Genomic DNA, 21,678 nt, shown 5'->3' on the forward strand with positions numbered 1-21,678 from the left:
ATACAGAAAGGACCACTCCATGACCAGGTGGTTTCAGAATGCAGACACTGGGGCCAGGCCTCCTGAAGTCCTCTTAGTACATGGAACCCTGTTGCCACAGCCACACCTTTGTTAGTCCAGGGAAGGAAAAGCCTGCTGCTTGTGTGGTGTAGCCCAGGCCTCTTATGCCGCTTGTGGGGTGTAGTCCCAGGCCTCCTATGCTGCTTGTGTGGTGTAGCCCCAGTCCTCCTACCCCTCAGTGTCCCTCCAATGTCCAGGCTGAATCAGTTTCTGGGGTTCCTAAGCATGCAGACTGTGACTCAGCACAAAGGCCACCTTGAAGCATCGCCGAAAGCCTAGATCCAGAGGCATGGCTCATGCAGAGTGACTCTGCTCTGGACAGGGAGTTCTGTGAATACACAGATCTCTCCAAACACGCGATAATTAGGCAGTACAATGGCTAATGAATTTAATGCAGATAATTACAATTTAATGCACATTAACAAAACAATTTAAAGTCTTGATTACATCGCTAACTTCTGATTCCTTGGGCCTGTTCCTGAGATAAAGAAGTCTACTCTGTGCTTTAATACAAATGAAAGTTGTGTTTCCCAGCAAGGGTGCTGGAGTTAGGAGAAGCTTTGAGTAGCCATTGCCTACAGGGACCACACATCATCATGCCCTTCCTGATAGTCTCATCTAACCTACAATCAAGACTCCTGGTTAATAGTAAGCAAGAGACCATTCAGTAGCAAGAAGTTCCCACAATAGATGAAGAAGACATATGTTCTAATATATTGAACACTTGAGTCACAGAACTGCTATGAAATGCAGTTTGCTAGTGTGTTAAGCTTCAGCGAGTGTTAAAGAGAGTATGAATCCAGGTCTTAGAAACTACAGAGAAGTAGGGCTGAGGACTTGCTTATTGAGTGAAGTGCTGTCTACACGCACGTGAGGATATGAGTTCAATCCCTAATGCTGGGGAAGGGGAGTCAGGCAAATTCCTGGGGCTCACTGGCCAGCTAGCCAGTCTAGACAGAATTGGCTTGCCCTAGGTCTCAGTGAGATAGAGAGAGGAGGGGATAAAAGCAAGGTGGACCATACCTGCAGAACAACACCCAAAGTTGACACCTATGTGTATGTGCACATAGGAACAGACCAACCTGTATCTGCACACACATGAACACACACACACACACACACACACACACACACACACACACGCACGCACGCACGCACGCACGCACTACTGCTGAGCTGAAACCTGGAGGTAATTCAGACTCTGTGAGATCCTGAAGACGGGACTCCATTGACAGCATAATGGCTTTATAAGAAGAGAGACCCAAGCTTGTATGCTTGCTTGCTTGATTTTCTAGTAGGTGCACAGACTCATATTTTGTTACATAAGAAGTCTCTCACCGGATGTCAGTCAGATGTTGGTGCTATACTCTTAGAATTCTAGATCTTCAGACCAAGTAACAAAACAAACTTCTATTTTTTTTTTTATAAATTATCTAGTGCCAGGTATATTGGTATAGCAACAGGAATCAGATTAAAACAGGAGGCTCATAAGACAAATGATGCAAAGGTTGTTCAGTGATAGAGAGTGTAGCAGCCTCACGCTTTCCCAGTGCTTTACTGAGAAAGAACGAACCACATTTCAACTCACATCTGGACCAAAGCAGGAAGTATAGCCTAAGACTTAAATATAAGGGCTTTAGGGTAAGAATTCAAAGTACAGTTGAAGGTGTGACAGTGTGGGAGAAGACTGCAGGCTAATGGGGAAAACACATACTAATGCAAGGACTCCTCTGACTCTTAGGTTCTTATCAGGCTGCAAGGGAGACTAAGCCATGGTCCTCCTCTGTGAGCCATGGGAATCGCATCATGCAACAGAGCTCTCATCCTAGTAGACTGTCTCTAGCAGCTGTATCCCACTCTTTGCTTAGCTGTGCTACATATATCCTATAGCTCTGTTGACTTTTTAAATGAGATTATAATTTATATTTTATTTATTTTTCGCCGGCAAATGCTAATTGCTCTGCAAATGTGAGCTCTGTCATAGAGACAGTTGCCAAGCAGAGGGGTGCAAAGTGACTTCACAGAGGAGGCACCGGTGCTCACGGCCATTAGCTGCTTCCTTCCCTCTGTCTTAGTTTGCTTTCCATTGCTGTGATAAGCACCATGACCAAAAGCAACTTGGAGGGGAAAGGGTTTGTTTCACCTTACAGTTCACAGTCCATTGGGAAGGGATGGAGAGGTAGGAACTTGAGGTAGCAACCTGGCCGTGGGAACCGAAGCAGAGGCCACGGACGAATGCGGCTTATTAGCTTGTTCTCCCTACCTTTCTTATAGAATCCTGGACCACTTGTCCAGAAGTGGCACCCAAAGTGGGCTGGGCCCTCCCACATCAATCATTAATCAAGAAAATGTTCCACAGGCATTCCCGCAGGCACTCCAAGGGAGACACTTCTCAACTGAGGTTCCCTCTGTCTGAATGGCACTAGCTTGTGTCAAGTTGACAGAAAGATGGACTTGGCATGGATGTCAATCACTGAGGCTCTTTGTTCTTCCCATTTTCCTCTTCCCATGGTGCATCTCCTTCCTCTGCTTTCCACTGCTGGTTGTCTATTTAATGGCCCTACTGGGGACAGGAGGCTGAGCCTGGTTTATTAGGGTGGCCAGGGCCCAAGTTCTGACCATCAAAACTCTAGTTATGCTGCCTCCCGCTTACACTCATAAAACCTTTTCATTTTGGCCTCAAGCTGGCTCAGCTGACAGAGTGTCACAGGATGTCAATTAAACCTCTTGGGCTGGAGAGATGGCTCAGTGGTTAAGAGTACTGGCTACTCTTTCAGAGGTCCTGAGTTCAATTCCCAGTACCCACAAGGTAGCTCACAAACACCTATGGCTGTAGTCTCATGAGATCAGATGACCTCAGATATATGTACATGCAGACAAAAACGTCTACATAAATAAAACCAACTTTTAGCAGCTAAGTGGTAATAATGGGTTAAGGTGCCAAGCAGATTTTTTTCATAAGTACAAAAGAGTACTCACGTGAGAATGACACTTCTCACTTTCTGATACATGCCCACCTTGAAAACAACTCATTTATTTATAGATGTTGCCAATTAGCAGATGCTGAGCGTCAGCATGTGTGCAACTAAAACATCCCCTGATTTCAGTGCCTCTTCCCAGAGGCACTGACTCCCTTTCTGTAGGTAAACTGAAGGATCAAGCAAAGGTGCAACCAGGTCCTTGGGCAATAGGACTGGTAACCACAACCAGCCCTCCATGCTTTTCTCTGGCCACAGCAGGCCTGGCTGCCCTTCTTCATTCTTAGTTTTGTGATCTCACATGATTAAATTCTGAGTTTCTAAGTCTTCAAGACAGTTTTCTCCCATTTTGTACACAAATTATGACATGGGAGACAGAATATTTGTTACATTTTCAGTAAGTTGGAGAGTACCGAACAGAAATAAACAGATAAATATATTTTTTTTTTAATCATTGCCCAGAACTTTTGGAATTTCAGGGAGGCTTATGCATGTTGATATAGATAATTCTCTATAAATTATGTCCAGATATTTTGGGAATTTTACTGTAAGATGCAGCACCTTCTTAGATTGCTTCCTGAAAAGAGCCAAGCCATAGCTATCAGGGGCTTTATAATAAGCAAAGTAAAAAGAATGAAATTAGATGATGTCTTGTTTTGTTGAACTGACTGATGCACCTTTCCTTTCAAGACTGGAATAGTCAGCACTTTCACACAAACGTTTCCTGTCAGAAGGGCCAAGGAATCCAGAGCCTTCAAAGTTGGACCCTACGTACTACTTCTCATTGGCGGCCCACGGGGGGACAACACAGCTGCATCAGGAAGCCCACTCTGTGCTGATAGCAGATGAAGGGTGTTTGTTTCTTCTCTTTCCCTCCGGCCTCACCTACACAGTTCAGGCCCACTCAAGGCAAGGCCTCCTGTTCAGTGCCCCAGTGTAAACATAACCTTCCCCTCCCAAAATCTGAGTTCTCAGTCTGACCTATCTGTGTTAGTAGTTTTTATTCCTACTGGAGAAAAATGGAGGAATAAAAATCTGTAATTGACTTTCCTTGGGGCTACTTCCTTTGTAAGCATGGCCATTCAGTGCCTGTTATGGGCTATTTATATCAACCCCAAGGGCCTATTTGAAATCCTAGCACACAGGGTGATCATATTGGAAGATGAAACCCTTAGGAGGTAATTAGGTCATGAGGGTAGAGTCTGCAGAAATGTGATGAGAGCCCTTGTAAACTATGTCCTAGAAAGCCCACTTACCCTTTCTCCTACAAGAAGATGTGGTAAGAAGGTACAGCTTGTGCATAGGGAAAGTGGACGCCCACTAGACACCAAATCTGCCAATGCTCTGACCTTGGGTTCCCCATCCCCAAGAACTGAGAAATATGAGAGTGTTGGTTCACCCACCCAGTCTATAGTGTGTTTGTGTCAGCAGCTCAAATGGACTAACACAAGGCTAGGCTTCCCTACTCAGTTTCTGGTATGAACGTGGTGGTCACAAGTTGGGAGCTCCAGCCTCTTTTCTTGTGGTTGGAGCTCCAAGATGCTGAAATGAAGTTGGAGATACCACCTGCTGACTAGCGGGTAACAGGTCTGAGAGGAGGGAGGCGGGGTTGAGCTCCAGTACAGACTCAACAGAGCTCTGGTCAACACTGGACAGGAGAGTGCCCATCTGATTTGGGGCCCTCAGGGTGGAAATGGCTAGGTTTATTTATACTCGCAAAGGATGTGAGCTGCTGCAGGGAACGTGAAGGGTCTTCCTGCAGCTGGGATAGCCATGTAGATGCTGGAGGCAGGAGGCTGTCTGTGGAGACCCTCCACACAGCTCATGTGTCTAGTGGCTTCCTCCTTGGCATCCTACACTCTGTTCATTATGAAAAAAATGAGCCTGGCTTTTTGATTGGCTCACTTCTCAGGTGCCCAAAAGAGGCAGATTAGCAAAATAAGGTACAGGTCCTTGCTACTGAAATTGGCACCTAGACCATAAAGCTTCTTTCTCCACTGTGTGTTCTAGAGTCTTCTTTTGCCCTCACCCATGTGGCCTTGTAGTTGTTCCTGGTGGCAGAAACTTGTCTCCAGAGGCTCCAGATCCTGGCTCACTGTCCCCTTCTTCATAGGCCCTATGGCATAGGGGTTGCTGTACTTGTCCTTGCACAGCCACGGTTATCAAAAGGGACCAGATGAGACACTTGGATTTCATACTTACTCTCCGTGTTCCAAGACATAACTACCAGTGTATCTCCTGATGATTAAAGTCATCTTGTTTTTCAACATGTTGGCTTCCCACTGATCTTTTGACTCAAAGAATTCAAAATGCTCAGGTAGCAGCTATACCATATAACACAATGGAACCCCTGCAGTGTCCTCTAGAGACCCTGTGTAGCTTGTAGAGAGCATCATCTCTAATTCTCAAGAGCTTGGAATGTGAAGACTGGAAGTTTGGAGTCCTCAGTGAATCACTGGAAATTGGTAGAAAGTGATAACATTCCTACTGCCACACCCAGGACTCCTGGACACACTCTTAAAGATCTTTAGTTTATACATTCATTATAATTATACATTTCATTCTTGAAAGATGTCACCCCATCTTTTTGGAGTATTCCATCTTGGACTGGCACCTCAGAATGCTGTTGCAGTGCTCCATAGGGTTGGAAGCCTCTGGGTTGCAAGTCACCAGGAAGTCTGTCATGTGTTCACTCTCATGGTACATTTGCAGCAACCAATCTGACTTCTTCTCTCATGGTGGGAGCTCCAAAGCTGAATAATTTATATTTCGTGTGTAATAAAATATGAATTATTGATCTTTGTACTTCTACCCTAATAACGGGGCCATTACTACACTTTGTGTTCCTGGTTATCATTGTCAACTGTGACCAAAGTTCCTCAAAATACCTTGTCATTCCTTCAGTTTGTACGAGACTACTACAATGAATGACTGGAGGTAACATTATTTAAAAGGCTAGAGGACTCTGCTAGGAATCTAGGCCAGTGTTGTTGGGTCCATCTTCTTGGCAACACAGCCTCCTGTCCCAATAAGAGATGAAGATTTCCATCAACTTTCTGGTTGATCTCTTCTGCTGCAATAATCTGAGTAGTGTTGTGATCAGTTCCCCAGCTGTCTGATTCCTAGGGACTTCATAGTCTATTATGGGTCATGGTCTCTTAGCTTTCACTCTGTCCTTCCTGGTCATTACAATAATTGAAATTCTTTGTCTTTTGGCAGTTAAGCTCCCCTGTTTCTGTTTTCTCAGTGTCTAATTGTGGAGACTCATTGCCAAACACTGAGTGAAGTGTAGAGAGTCTTGTGGAAGAGTTTGGGGGTGGGGGTGGGGGGCATAGAAGACCTTAAGGTGACAGGAGCTCTATGAGAAGACCATCAGAGCCAACTAACCAGGGCCCAGAGGGCATTTCAGAGATTGAAGCAACAACCAAGGAACATGAATAGACCTGGTCTAGCCCCACACACACACACAGATGTTGAGCTCAGGTGGGCGGGTGGGTGGGTGAGGAGGTGCCCCTATTCTGAGGAATAGGGGAAAGGGAGGGAGAAGCGGGAAGGAGTATGAGATGAGGAAAGAGAGGAGTGAAGGGGCTACAATCTGGATATAAATTGAATAAATAAAAAATTTTAAATAGATCTCTAACCATCTATCCTACCGTCATCCTGGGCCTACAAAGGACATCTAATGGCACTTAGTTGTTGTCACCTGGGAAGAGGAAACCTCAAGGAAAGCAATACCTCAATCAGACTGGACTGTGGTACATTTGTGAGGAATGTGGTTATGGATGATTGGTGTAGGAGAGTCCAGGCCACTGGGGGTGGTACCACCAAAGGCAGGTGGGTCTGAGCTGCATCAGAAAGCTAGCTGACCCCGAGCCAGGTGGTGATGCATTAAGAACCATCCCTTCACATCCTATTGGGACTCTAGGTGGGAGAAGCATGGGAGAATGGGGAAATAGAAGAATCCAAATGGTCCTAGAAACCTACAAGTAGAACATTATGATGGGTGGATCTGGGCCCAGGGGTCCTGCTCAAACTATGGCACCAGCCAAGGATAATACGTGCAGTAAACTTCGAACCCCTACCCAGATCTACCAAATGGACAGGGCATTCTTCACAGTTGAGTGGAGAGTAGGGTCTGACTTTCACAGGAACTCTGGTGCCCCATATTTGACCACGTCCCCAAGATGGGGAGACCTGGTGGCACTCAGAGGAAGGATAGCAGGCTACCAAGAAGAGACTTGATACCCTATGAGTATATACAGGGGAAAGAGGTCCCCATCAGTCACAGTCATAGGGGAGGGGAGTAAGGGGAAAATGGGAGGGAGGGAGGAATGGGAGGATACAAGGGATGGGATAACAATTGAGATGTAATATGAATAAATTAATAAAATATATTTTAAAAAACAGCAAAAAACCCATCCCTTTATGGTTTCTGCCTGGGTTTCTGCATAACTCCCTTCAGTGATAGATGGTGACCTGGATGCATACAATGAAATAAACCCTTTCCTTTCTAGGTTGCTTTTGGTTGGAATGCCTTATCACAGCAACAGAAAGCAAACTAGAGTCACATCTCCTCAGTGCTTAGTGCAGCGAGGGCACGTTCTTTATGGATTCAGTAAATGATGTGTTTTATGGGGCTTGCATGGTGTCTAATCTTCTGTTGGGCGTCCTATCATATGGGGTGAAGGGAGAAAAGAAATTGTGGTACAGGCTTAAATACAGTTCGGCTTGTCTTTGGGAGAGCCTGAAATAAATAAGTAAATGTCATTACTGAAATGACATCTCTTTGAGCAAACATGTCCAGAGCCCCTCTCACTGTACCCCTCTTACTCAGAGCCATACAGAGGAAGGCATCTGCACGAAGGAGGTGGCAACCGTGGTGGTACACATGCTGACTACATCTTTGCAGTTTACAGGGCTGTTTATGACTACTACAACCTCACCGCCTGACTTTGTCCCTAGTTTTGTTTTACAGCCTTCTCTGTCCATCATTCTCCTGCAACTGCTGCTACGCTGGAAACTGACTGTGTGTCCAGAGCACAAAGGCTTTCGTTTCAATGTCACAGGAAGAGGAGTCAGAGATGCTGTGACTTTGTTTACTGGGAGATATCTGTGGAAAATACTCTTTTCCTGGAATGCAGGCATGAGTGCCAGACCCTTAAGATTGGGGGAAAAAACTACAGAGTAAGGGGGTAATGATATAGTCAGGAGTTTAGGCACGGACTAAGGGCAGAGAAAAAAAAAACTGAAGGAATTTGAAACCAGAGTGACATTTTAAAGAGATGCATGACGAGATTTTTTTTTTTTCTGCAACATATATGGAAAGTAGAACAGAGTCTGGTATAGAGGACCAAATAGGAAACTGTTGCCATGGTTAATGTGAAAGTAATATGCTCCTGAACTACAGAAGTGATGGGCAAGTATCAAGAAAAGAAATAATTTGAAGGCTACTCAGGGTAGAGTGCCAGTGCATCGTGTTATAGCAGGAGCAGGGAGAGATACACACCTTAATTCCTGCATTTGGATACAGTGTGTGAGTCATTTACCCAAAACATAGCAGCGAAGTCAAGTAAAGGAATTGCTTTGCAATGTTCCCATCTCAGTTAGAAGACTCAAAACAAAAATGATAATTAATAAATTATTAGCACTTTCCTAGGCTGTCTGCAATCCGTTTCTTTCCATTCTGTTGTTCTCATCCTGGGATCTCCTATACTTTTGTTCAGAGGTGTCTAATATTCCTGCCTCTGAGGCCTGGGTTTCCCTTAGATCCTGAGATCTAAAGAGCTGACAGAGGGAATCAGAGATAAATATCCACACATCGTCTCCTGACAGACTTTCTTGATTACTGTTCCTGGTTCCTTTGCTCTTCTCAGTCTCCAGCACACACCACCTCTAGCATGGAACATGACCGAGACTCGCTGTTTATTCTTGTTCAGCTGTTGTTTCTTGATCTAAGATTCTGATCGAAGGGCCCCCAGGTCTGGCTCCAAGCTTTAGAAGATCCAGCTCTGGCTTTTATCTGACAACACACCTGATCTTCCCCTAGATCATGGTCTAGGTCAGTGGTTCTCAACTCGTAGGTCACACAGGCTTGGGGATTAATGACCCTTTCACATTGTCACCTAAGACTGGGGAAAAATGCAATATTTACATCATGATTCATAACAGTAGCAAAATCACAGCTGTGAAGTAGAAATGAAAATAATTTTATGGTTGGGGATCATCACAACTCGAGGAACGGTATTGAAGGGTCACAGCATTAGGGAGGGTGAGAACCACTCTGGCCTAAGGGACTCAATGTCTGGTAAGGGACTCAAAATAGCCTGCTCAAATAGCTCCATGATGACATCCACAAGTTTTGTACAATTTTCCCTCAGCCTGACCTCCTGATCTATGTGCCTTCAGGTTTATGAGGATATAAACAAGAGTGTTCATACTTTTGTGCCAGGTCTACCTCAGTGCAAGAAGGAACACAAAACAATTGTGGACATGAGTAAAGGACTTGCACTTGTATGGTGAGTTGGGGCTGTGAAATGTCATGGTTAAAGCATCACATCTTCTGTAATAGTGACACTTGCGGCTGGATGTCTCTAATGTAAGGAGCTATTTTCCTCCTACATATGCATATGCATGCTCACATATTTAGCACCACCCCTGGCATCTGCCTACCAGATGCTAGTATGCTGTTAACTCCAACCACAATTTAAATGCCTTGAAACATCTTCAAAAACCCCTCTGGACTGGAGCATCAGGGGAGACAAACTTCCCAGTAGTTGAGAACGCTCCAAGAATGACTTCCTGGTTAAAGCTGCTTTGGCATATTTCTAACTCAATTTCTTCCCAAATTTCTATTTCATAAAGACCTCACTAAGCCTTTTATAAAGCAAGTGAATTAGCAAAATCAGAATCAAAACAACATTATGTGTATATATGTGTTTACTTTTCGGCATACGACATAGCCAATTATAGGGACTGTAGTCTGGCATTGCTGGTGGTGTCACAGGCACCAGGAGCTATAGGTACAGACTCTACCCTAGCCTTAGGCCAGAACACCATCTGTTTATTTGGACCTCCATGAGCTATTGAGGTGGGTTATCTTCAGCTTTCCAAGTCCTGTTGAGCTAGCTGTGACACACAAATAGCCCTCAGGATCCTGTAGCATCCCTCTCCTCATGTGTGACTTACGCTCCAAGGACTGTCTCTCCTCAAACACAGACCACAGTGACTTTGCTTTTCTAAGAATTGCCTGGAATCACATAGCACACAGATCCCTCTGAGTTCAGACTGCTGAGGCCAGGACAGGAGTTGGTTATCAAACATGCTGGCTCAAGCAGTTGCCGCCTCCTGTTGGCTTTTATCAAGGACATCTGACGGTCCTGTCCGTGGCACATACTTACAGCAGCAGTGGGACTGGGCAAGGCTTCTTGCAAGAAGAATCTCCTTTTCATTGTTCCTTAGGAGATACGTGTAAGTGGATGCTTTGGCCCCACCCACTGAGGAACCCTCTGTGATCTGGTTCTTGCTGTTTTGAGACAGGGTTTCTCTGTGTAGACTTGGCTGTCCCAGACTCACTTTGTAGGCCAGGCTGGCCTTAAACTCACATCCTGCCTCTCTGAGTGCTGGGATTACAGGGGTGCGCCACTATGCCCAGTTCCTCTGTGATGTTTCTAAAGGTAGAAAGTCACATGTTCTCATGAGTTCCAGGAAAGTACAGGCTATGTCCTGATCCCAGACACATCTGTCGGGCAGGCCCATGTGGATGCCCAGGAATAAATTAACGAATGTGATGAGTCCTTGAATGTCCCATTCAAGAATAATGACTCTAAACAGACACTGGATAAAATCTCTGAGTATCGTCTGCATGTAGGCCTCCACTATAGACTGAAAAACTTCGGACAATTTGGCCTGAGTTCTGAGTCTGGATTTCAAGGCAGCAATCATGAAGATGAGGAGAATGTCTTCTTCAGCTCTTATTATATGGTCCCTTTAGACATACTTGCTGAATTTGATCACCCCAGTGATTTTGTCATCTGAGTCTCAGGCAGGGAGACAAAGGCACTTCAGTGGCAGAAAGATTGTGTTCACTGTCATAGTGTAAGAGACAAGGAAGATATGAACCCAGGGCTGTCTAAGAATCCCACAGCCCTTTCATCTATAGTACTGTTTCCACAGATAAGCAGAGAGAGGCCGTGGGACAGACACGGGACAATGGACAGTAGGGACTCCTGTGGTTGGGGTATGAAATGTCTCCTACAAGTTCATGTGTTGAGCACTTCATCCTTAGCTATAGACACTATTTGGGGAGGTTGTGGAAACTTTTGGACATGGGACCTAGATGGAGGCAGTCAGTCATTAGGGGCATGTCTGCGATGGCCATACTTATTTCCTGGCCCCTCCCTCACTCTTTGTTTCCTGTTCTCCCATTCAGCAAAAAAGTCTTCTACATCAGCACTTGGGAGGCAGAGGCAGGCAGATCGCAGTGAGTTTGAGGCCAACCTGGTCTACAAAGCAATTCCAGGACAGCCAAGGCTAACACAGAGAGACCCTGTCTGAAAAAACAAAAAACAAACAAACAAACAAACAAAAAGGTTCCTACATATTCCCACCACCATGATGCTCTGTCCAAATGCACAAATAATCCTGGGCTCACCGCTCTGAAACCATGAGTCAAGGACCCAGAGTCTGGATCTAAACATAACTGGTTAAAAACAAAAAGTCAACAAAATGATTCCTACTGTTAGTCTGTTGCAGTTATAGATTGTCACCAGAGAGGCTCCACTCAGCAACTGATGAAAAGAGATACAGAGACCCAAGCATTAGGCAGCACTCTGGACCCCTGTGGAAAAGGGGTAGGAAGGATTTTAAGAGCCAGAGATGTCAAAGACACCAAAAGAAGTCCCATAGATCAACTAACATGGCCTCGTAAGCGCCTCACAGAGACTGAATCAACAATGGGAGAGCCTGTATGTGACTGACCTAGGTTATATATATATATATATATATATATATATATATATATATATATATATATATATATATATATATATATATATATATATATATATTACACTTGTGCAGCTTTGTCTTCATGGGGGACTCCTAACACTGGAAGCAGGGGCTGTCTCTGCCTCTTTTGATGACTTTTGGGACACTTTCCCTCATACTGGATTGCCCTGTCCAGCCTTAACACGAGGGTAGGTGCCTAGTCTTACTATAACTTGATAGTTCATGTTTGGTTGATATCCATGGGAGGCCTGCCCTCTTCTGAATAGAAAAAGAGAATGGTGCATAGGGTGAGGGAGGGACTAGGATGAGAGGTAGGAGGGGATACTGCATTTGGTGTGTAAAGCAACAACAACAACAACAACTAATAATAATAATAATAAGTATTTTAAGGTTAAAAATAAGTAAATAAAGAAATCCTTATGTTTTGCATACAGTGATGAATAGATGAGAAGGTATGACGACTAATAAAGGAAGTTTCACCCTTCCGGTAGCCAGTAGGCAAAGGACATTTGTTGCTGATAATACTGATATGTCCAAGTAAATGAGAAGATCCCTCTGCATAGTAAGGAAGAAGAGGGGTATTACAAAACAAACAAACGAAACTGCTGAGGCCTGGCTGATGGGCAGAGGAGTCAATGGGTCATTAGTAGAGAATGATTAGTGTCGCAAGGATCTGGGGGGATGATGCAGCCATGTACGCACGCTCCTCGTAGTCAAGGGGCGAAGGGAGTTTGCTACCTTGTACAATGACTTCTCTGCTCCTTGGGTGGAGTCTCTGCTAAAATAGTAAGCAAGGATAAACACCAGAGTAAACAAGTTAACAGATCCACTCTAGATGAGCTTGCCGTCACCATGGTTGCCTCTGATGTGAAAAACCACACTCCCAACTCTTTTCAATCTCATATTATTAAAGGAGACATCAAGTGTAATTACTATCCCCTCAAAAGCATATCAGCTTTCTCATCCTTGAAGAAAGGTTGTTTAATTAATATGAGCACACTGAGAATCAATTTGCAAGAAATACAGAGAAGTACAGCCACAGGGAGAGCTAGCTACACAATAGAAACCTTTTGTTGTTCTTGTTGACAGCAAGATGACTCCATAATATTCATAATTAAGAGCCTAAATATGCAAAAAGCCCTTCCCCCTTTTTGATGGTTCACCATTTCCAGGGTCTTACTAGTCCCTTCAAATTGCTTATCTCATTGTATCCACATGACAGTCCTTGCATGGGAAGCATTATTTGTCCCTACTACACATGAGAAATCTGTCATATTTTAATTTGCTTAAAGTCATGAAGTTAGCATGTAAGGAATCTAGGACCCAACATCTGTCTCGTGTCAAAGCCTAGCAATCCTGATGCATTCAGCAGCCTGCCTCAAGGTCAAAGTCTGAAGGCTTTAACTAGCTGTGATTTGCATAAACTGCCAAACTCTTTGGGGCCATCTTCCCCAGAATTTAAGTTAGAATAATAATGTCTGTCTTGTCATCCTCACATAGAGGTCATGAAAATAGAAAAGTAGACACAGATGCATTTTTGAAACATTATAACTGTACACTATAAATTGAAGGGTGCACTTGAATTTAATGTCAAGGAGAAACACATTTCCTCAATGTATAGATTTTCTTGTTATCTCCCAAATATCCTTTTCTGCCTGCCACGTTGCTATCCTATAAGTTTCCACTCTCAATCAGCACCTCCTTCAGGAAGCCTTCCTGGTCTTCTCTTCAATGTATTTTTTCCACCGCAAGCCACTCCTACACTTGCAGACTATATTGTTTATCCACTCCTAGGCAAAGATCAGAGCAGGGGCCATATCCACTGCAATTCAGCTTCGTAAAAATCAAGACATACATTGCATCCTTTCTAGGCTGTCTGCTGAACTCAGCTACAGTGAATGCGACCTTTGAGTCTGTTTCTGAGTCACACTTGAAGACTTACACACGGGAGAGGAGAGAGACCAAGACCCAGCATCAAGAAAAGCCATGCTGTTGCGTAACATTGTAGCAGTTCAGTTCTGATACCTCAGTCTAAAGTAGTTCCTACTTACATCATTCTAGGTTGGTGGAGAGCCATCCGGTAGGCTTTCCTAGGACTCTGGACTTCCAGTTTTAAAACCAGAAACAATCCCAAGACAACTTTGTTGCCATTCTTCCTGGGCCAAAGCTTTCGGTGCCAACCTGTGCAAGTTGCAAAGAGGTTTGTGGCTCAAAATATCTCTTGTGTTTACAATTTAAGGCCCAGCCCAAATCTAACCATGTTTAACTGCCCTTGTAGGCAGCTTGTCTGGCAATCCAGATAGCTCACATACCACAAGGTAGCATGGGTTCCAAAAAGAAGAGCTGCAGTTACCAAAAATGGGTACAGACAGCCTGAAATCTGGAGACACCCTGTTTTTAGTCAGATCCTTGGGGGTGTGTAGCTTAATAGAGGTTTCTGGTGTCTTCTCTGTGAGATGGTGGCCTCTTAAGTGGTTGGCTCAGAGCTGGGGAGTCTTCCAAAAAGTTCCACTGTTCCAGGATCCAAGGAGAAGGAATGATTGTTCTGGACATGCTGAGGCCATAGCAGAAACTAGAAAGGCCCAAAGAACAGAGAAAATCTGGACAAGGGATAAAGAAAGGCAGGCAAAGAGAGGCAGGAATTCTGAAGGGTAGCTGAGGTCCAAGGAATGGGTAGGACAATGCAAATTCTGAGGACAGGAATGGAACAGGAAAGTACGACTCTGAGATCACTGGGAAGAGGAAGAGTTCAGAACGTCAATAAGCGAAACTAGTCTATGAGGGCCAGAGGGTGAGTTGAAAGTGCAGTAAGACATCCAACGTGGACAAGGTAAGGGATCATCCCAAAGCGATCTGGCAGAAAATCTCCCAAGACCTGGATGGCCTAACCCTAACACTCGAGGCATTTTGAGCCATAAGCCCCTTCAGGTGTATCGCCATCCTGTGTTATGTGTGCATGGCTTAGACCTGACCAGCAAGCATCAATAACTTTCCCCACTAGGCACCAGTAGCACCTTCACATATCAAATATTTCTCCAACCATTGTCCAAGCTATCTCCTGGGTGCCAAACTGACCCTTAATTGAGGATGCCCGTTAAGACTGACTGTGAGTGCTGTTAACTTCTCCAGTCTTTTCAGGCCCGGGCTTGTGAAGGCTGCCCATGGAAAAGACCCTCTGGAAAAGTTAATGATTTCAGCATCTTATCTGTTGTGCTTCCTGGAGATCATCAGGGAGAGACAAGACTGGCAAAGTTGCAGTGTTAGGGGCTGAGAAGGTAGCTTGACTCACATGGCTTGCTGCTCTGAGGAAGGTCCCTGGTGGGGTTTTGCAGAGAGCGAACAGGGATTTTTCTCCTGCAGGTAGGGAATGTCTCAGAAGAGGCATGGAGACCACTTAGGCAGGATAAGGCAGCTGGCTGTCTCAAAGTTATGTGCCACCAAGGGGCTACTTCATGCTGGCATCTGGCTCATTATGGATTAGGAGCAAACCCTCTTTGATTGCTTTGGACCCTCAGTTCTGTGGTTTCTGTTGCAGTTGTTTGTTTGTTTGTTTGTTTTTTCTTGACCATATTAATGGGTAAACAGAAGATGCCAGTCATAACGGGGTAATACAAAACAGCGGACAAAAGACACAAGCTAGGGGAGCAGTGGGGGCTTCTTACTCTGTTGCAGAATCTGTGCAAAAGTCAGCAGGACACCAAGACAGAAAGGACCAAAGCTGTGTCCTACTGGGAAGGCAGGAGAGGAGGAGAAGCAGGGGTTGTCAAAGCTCTGACTGGCCTCTTCCGCTCCTGCTGGGGACCTCTGGCTGCTCCCATCTGTCAGTGCCCATGACTGTCTATGTTACCACCTCTCACCTACGGTGGGCTAAAGCCCTGGAGAGTTAACACTTGCCTCTAGGATCACCTAGTTATTGACCAAAGGCAGTCAGGATAGAAACTCCTCAGCTCACGTGTCCCTTTGCTGAGCTATCTCTGCCATGTGTGGTCGGCCCTGACTCTTGTGCTTCTTCATTGCTTTCAAGCTCCAGTACTTCACTGGAGAACACATCCTGCACTGGTTAGTTTTGCCCCCCGCCCTCCACCCTGACCCATCTCACAGCCTCAGTCTTCCTATGTCCTTTCTAGGATCACCTCCCAGCAAACAGACTGCATCTCGACCTCCAACTTAATATCTGCTTCTGCGGAAACCTAAACACATGGAACAGCTGCTGCAATGTGATTCCATAGTATAGGCTTGCTCTGTGCCTGGGTCATGGACCCAAACAGAGGGGCACTCATAGGCATGCAATGTCAAAAGGCATCTCTGGCATGCAACCCACACTGATATCAGATTTAGTGAATGACTTTTACTAGCCACATGCAAATTTTGCTATCCTCGAGTTTTATTTTAAAATTGCCTAATCTGATTTCTCATAGTAAAAAAAAAAATCAGATATAAACATAAGATTTCAGTGAATGTCTATATGTGTGCATTATTACTAGGATTGGATTTCTATTTTGAAACACATTTAAAATGTCCCAAATCAGCTGGAAGAAACCTTAAGAGGACAATGCCCCATTTCCCTGAAAAGGGGGTTGGGTAGGTTTCTGGTTGCTTTCTCGGGCTATAGATGTTTATTTTCATTGGGAGTTGGGAATAAGCTACTATTGGTCTTATTCAGAGAGAAAACAAGGCTGGACACAGGGATGTGTCTCTTTTCCTTTATATTTCTTTCTTAGGTTTGGAGATAGAGGTTGAAAAGAAAAAAGGGGGAATATAGAAATATATAGGGATGATAGGACAAAAAGTAGATTATTGAGTCTACTGTTTTTAGTTCATTGGTATAGAATTTTGTATATTGATGCAAAATAAGTTTAATTTTGATAGATTTGTGTAGAATTCAAATTTAAGATTATTCTTCACACACTATATGTATTTCTACTCTGAGGTATTGTACCCATACAACTCAATTATAATACAAGCTTTACCTCCAATACTCTGAGAATGCTCTTGCAGGCTGTTTAGGATAGTAAATTATGCAAGTTAATTGTTAGTTGATCAAATCATGGTCATGTCAATTACTAGTCTATTTTTATCACAAGAATATACATCCAAGGTGTAACAGATAGATATAATTCTATAGAAAGATAAGGTAAAATAGTTACATAAGGTCTTGAAAAACCTCTGAGTCCTACCAAATATGGCATCTAAAGATGCTATATTGTTTTAAGTATTCTTTGACAAAAAGACAGGTTAACTCCTGGCAACACCTATCCTACCTCAAAGAAGATGATGAACATCAAAGAACCTCCTTATGGAGATGGCTTCAAATGCGGCAAACAAGCCACTGGGAAAAAATATCCTCATTTCAGCTACAGACAGAATTCTGCCTAAAATTAAGCAAGCTTGGATACAGGCAGAGTCAATGGCCAAACTCTGCCAAGACAGGGTAAGCAAGTCCTGCCTCACAAATATGCCTGTCAGATACACTGGGCCAGAAGGCTGAAGATGATGTTCCAATGTTATAGAGAGTTTTGGGTGACTGTTCAGGCAGCAAACTGTCTCTGTCATTTTTTCACTTTGTAAGCTGCCAACCTGAACTTCCTGTTTACTAATGTAATTAATTTTATCCCTTCTCAAGTCTCTGATGGGATTTAAGACTAGATAGTTTAATTTTACAATTAAGCTTAGTTGTTTAGGGGTTAAGATGTTTTTAGGTCTAGATAGCCGTTTTAAGTTGATAGAGATGAGATATGATAGATATTGATTTACATTCAGAATTTTAGATGCACCAAGACAGGAAAGGTGCTTTCTTCAAGGTTGCCACATACAAATAGCCAAAACCCAGCAAATGTCACATTAATATAATTTCTTATTGTTTTGTGGTTCTTCTTGCTGTATATAGTTTATTTTATATCTGTATAATAATATAAAGGTATATGTAATAGCTATTTTTTAAAAAGAAGCAAAAAAAAAAAAAACAATTACATTCTAGTTTATGCTGGTATGCATACAGCTTTGCCACTGTGTTGAAAGGCTGGCATAATGGATCTAATACAATCCCTTATCTCAGAGTCTCTCACACACAGAGTGAGTCATGGCTTAGATTCATATTGCTAAAGAATTGTCTAGATGTCACATCAGAACCATCAGACATCATGTCTGATAAAGACATGATAAAGCCTCTACTTTACCCCTCTAAAGCTATTAGAAATATTTGTCAACTCTGTTTTCCTTTATTAGCAAAGAAGAGAACTTTATTAGGCAACCTTTGTAACACAAGGGTCAAGTGTCTTTAACTGAAAGTTAAGTTCTCACACACTATTTGACCACCCACACAGCCCCTTCCGCTGCCACAGAACGGCCCATCGAGGAAGAGTGAGAGAAGTCATAGAGTTGATGCCGGCAGCAAAAGTAGTTTGAAGAATTTCTGGCAATGAATTTTACGATGGAAAATTCACACAAAACACTATTTGCAAAAACTGGCCCCCAAAGAAATAAAAGATCTACAGAAAGAAAATTCCATGCTTGGCTCCAAAAGAATCCCAGCTTTATTTAACGAGGCAAGGATGTTACAGAGGAAACTGAGGAGAACGCTGTAGAAAGGTCAAACACAGGCTGCCTCTTGATGAAGACAGATGCAGAAATCCTAGTGAAGATGTCAAATTCCAAGCCCAACAGCAGAGGGTACTTCTCAGTACCAGTAGTATATGGTAAATTTTACATTCAAAACTATCTTAATTACAGCCAATCATCTTAAAAGATTTAAAGATAAAGATAAGGTGATCACTTCAATATATGCAGAAAAGGCATTTGATAAAGTTTGCTGTTTGTTCAAAAACACATTTAGAAAACCAGAAATAAAAAGCCATTGCTCTGATTGTTTTAAAGTAGCTATAAAAGCTTACAGTAGTGACATAGTGACTGGATCTCTCCCCAGAGGTTGGAAACACATTGAAATTGGCTTCTACTATCATTGCTCTCCAAAACTGCCCTGGATGCTCTAAGCAGGAAATAAGAGAAGAAGAAAAAAAAAAAGAAGAAGAAGAAGAAGAAGAAGAAGTAAAATGGAACATAACTCACACAATGGGCTTACTCACACATGGCATGATCATATTTTTGAAATGATTTCAAGCAATTAGAGATCAGTGGCCCCTCATGACGGGAGCATGGGTTCTGAAGAATTAGATAGGTGCTTCTGCAGGAGGATGTCCTAAGGTTGCAGCCATGGGAAGGGTAGCCTAGAGACAAAGGACCAGTCTCCCAAGCAGCTCCCTCACATGCCTGGCTGGCCGGGTGGTCTCTTGGAGATGACCAGGGGCCTCAGTCATCATGGAATCAATCCTCCAGCAGGGTTGTTTGAGTATGCCCATGGCCAGCAGGTCTCTCCCTGCCTGTGGGATCCAGGGGAGAACTAATAGAAGGTCTCTGTGCCTTTTGTAATCTAGTCTTAAGTCCACTTAATTGGCTCAGACTATACACTCAAAGAGGGATATTAAAGAGCAGGAGAAAGGTTCCACTTGGCAAAGGGTCAGTGAAGAATTGCGGACCTGTTTTAATGCCACGAAAATAGATATCAAGAATATTATTCTCTCCAAAGAACCAGCTTTAGTTTTCTTGGTTCCATTGTACTTCTGTCTCTTGTGAACTTTTTTTTTTTAACTTTCTTTGTGGTGAATGTCTGTTATTTTATTTAATGTCTCAGGCTGGCTACACATAGCACTGACTAATCCAATTGTGCCACACACAAAACCACTGTACTTATTTCCCTCTGAAGATGGCTTTCTGATGACATTTTAAAAATCACAACTTGGTTCAAATATATGCTACATTTCATAATTGGGTTATTTAGAAGGTTTTTTTTTTCTTTTGTTCTTAATTTCCAAATTGTTAGAAGTTTTCCTTGATAAGATAATACACTTAGCATAACTTCAATTCTTTTTGATTTGTTGAGTCTTGTTTTAAAGCCCAGCATTAGGTCAAGCTGTGTATTCTTCAAGAGAATGCTTATTCTCTAACTGTCAGGGTTCAGTGCTTAATAGCTACAGATGTGACAAAACTTGATTGTGCTATTTGCTTATGCTTGCCAGACATAACAAATAAAATTAAAAATGCCCAATTTAAACTGAACTTCATATGAACAAAAAAGTGTATATGCACATATATATATTAATATAAATGTCCTGCTTTGTCTTTGACCATTTTCTTGTGTTAAAATCTACATTGCTTTACGTACCAATACTAGTACAAACAAGAGTATAATCATGCCAGTATCATGGGTTTTATATCAGTTATCTATACTTAGCTAACAAACTATGTCACGGCTTAGCCTTATATTTTACAAGCTCAGTATCTTAATCCATCTATTGCTATAACAAAATATCTGAGGCTGGACAGCTTACAAACACTATAAGCTTGTTTTTCACACTTCAGGAAGCTGGGAAGTCTAAGGTGGATGCATAAACCTTATTCTGTGCTGAAAATGTGGTCAGAGTGTGCATGGGAGGTGCACACATGTGTGCATGTTCACAGAGGACAGAAAGGGACCTTGAGTAAGTCTTTCTCATTACGCTGGATCTATTCCTTTAAGGCAGGATCTGTTCCAAACCTTCCTGTTTGTTTGTTTGTTTGTTTGTTTGTTTTTGCAAGACTGGAAACCAGCAAGCTCCAGCAATCCTGCTGCTTCTTTCCAGCTTGGACTGGCTGAGGTTACAGGAATGCACGGGATGCCTGGTTTCTTACGTGGGTGTTGAGAACTGAATTAAGGTCCTCATGCATATCCAGCATGAACTGTCTCTCCAGCCCCTCCCCAGGAAGGTGTCTTTTATTAGCATATAGCAATCATGCAAAGCAGTAGATTTAACTGTGGAATTGTCATAAATATACATAAGGGCACTCTGATCAAGTTCACTGCCACATCAAATATTAGAGGGATGACGCGAACAAAGGGGCCCTGCTTGTTTCTGGCTTCCCAATCCTTTTATATTGAGTGTTGGAGCCTTTCACCAGCACAGAATTCCCGTGACTGAATCACTTCTCAAAAGGCCCCACGTCTTTCTACTACGCCTCAAGGACTAGGCTTCAGCATCCATCTCAGAAGGGTCACAATGTGCGTTGTTCTCTAAGTTGATAATTTGTACAAGTGTGTGAGGATGATTTCTCCTCGCGGCCTCTGAGTCTTCAACTATCTAGAGCAGCGGTTCTCAACCGTCCTAACGCTGCGACGCTTTAATACAGTTCCTGATGTTGTGGTGACCCAAAACACAGAATACTTTTCATTGCTACTTTATAACTGTAATTTACTACTGTTATGAACCTGTAATGTAAATCTCTGTGTTTTCCAATGGTCTTAAGTGACTGCTGTAAAAAGGTCATTGAACACAACCCCCTCAAGGGTTTGCGACCCATAGGTTGAGAAGGGCTGAGCCAGAGACTAGCTAAAGAGTTACTTTGTGTGGGAAATCAGCTTTGGATATCAACTGCTTTACGTGGCCATCTCCCCAATGTTAACAGGAGCTGGCCTTCAGGAAGTTGAACATTGATATGTAATGCTGCCTTCTAAGTAGAAAAATGAAAGCCACAAGATATAGTCATCTGTTGTTGAATGCAGACATGTTTATAACCACTATGTATCCTTAATAAATTGACCCCT

The sequence above is a fragment of the Acomys russatus genome, chromosome 32 (assembly GCF_903995435.1).
Source record: "Acomys russatus chromosome 32, mAcoRus1.1, whole genome shotgun sequence".
In the NCBI taxonomy this organism is placed as follows: domain Eukaryota; kingdom Metazoa; phylum Chordata; class Mammalia; order Rodentia; family Muridae; genus Acomys; species Acomys russatus.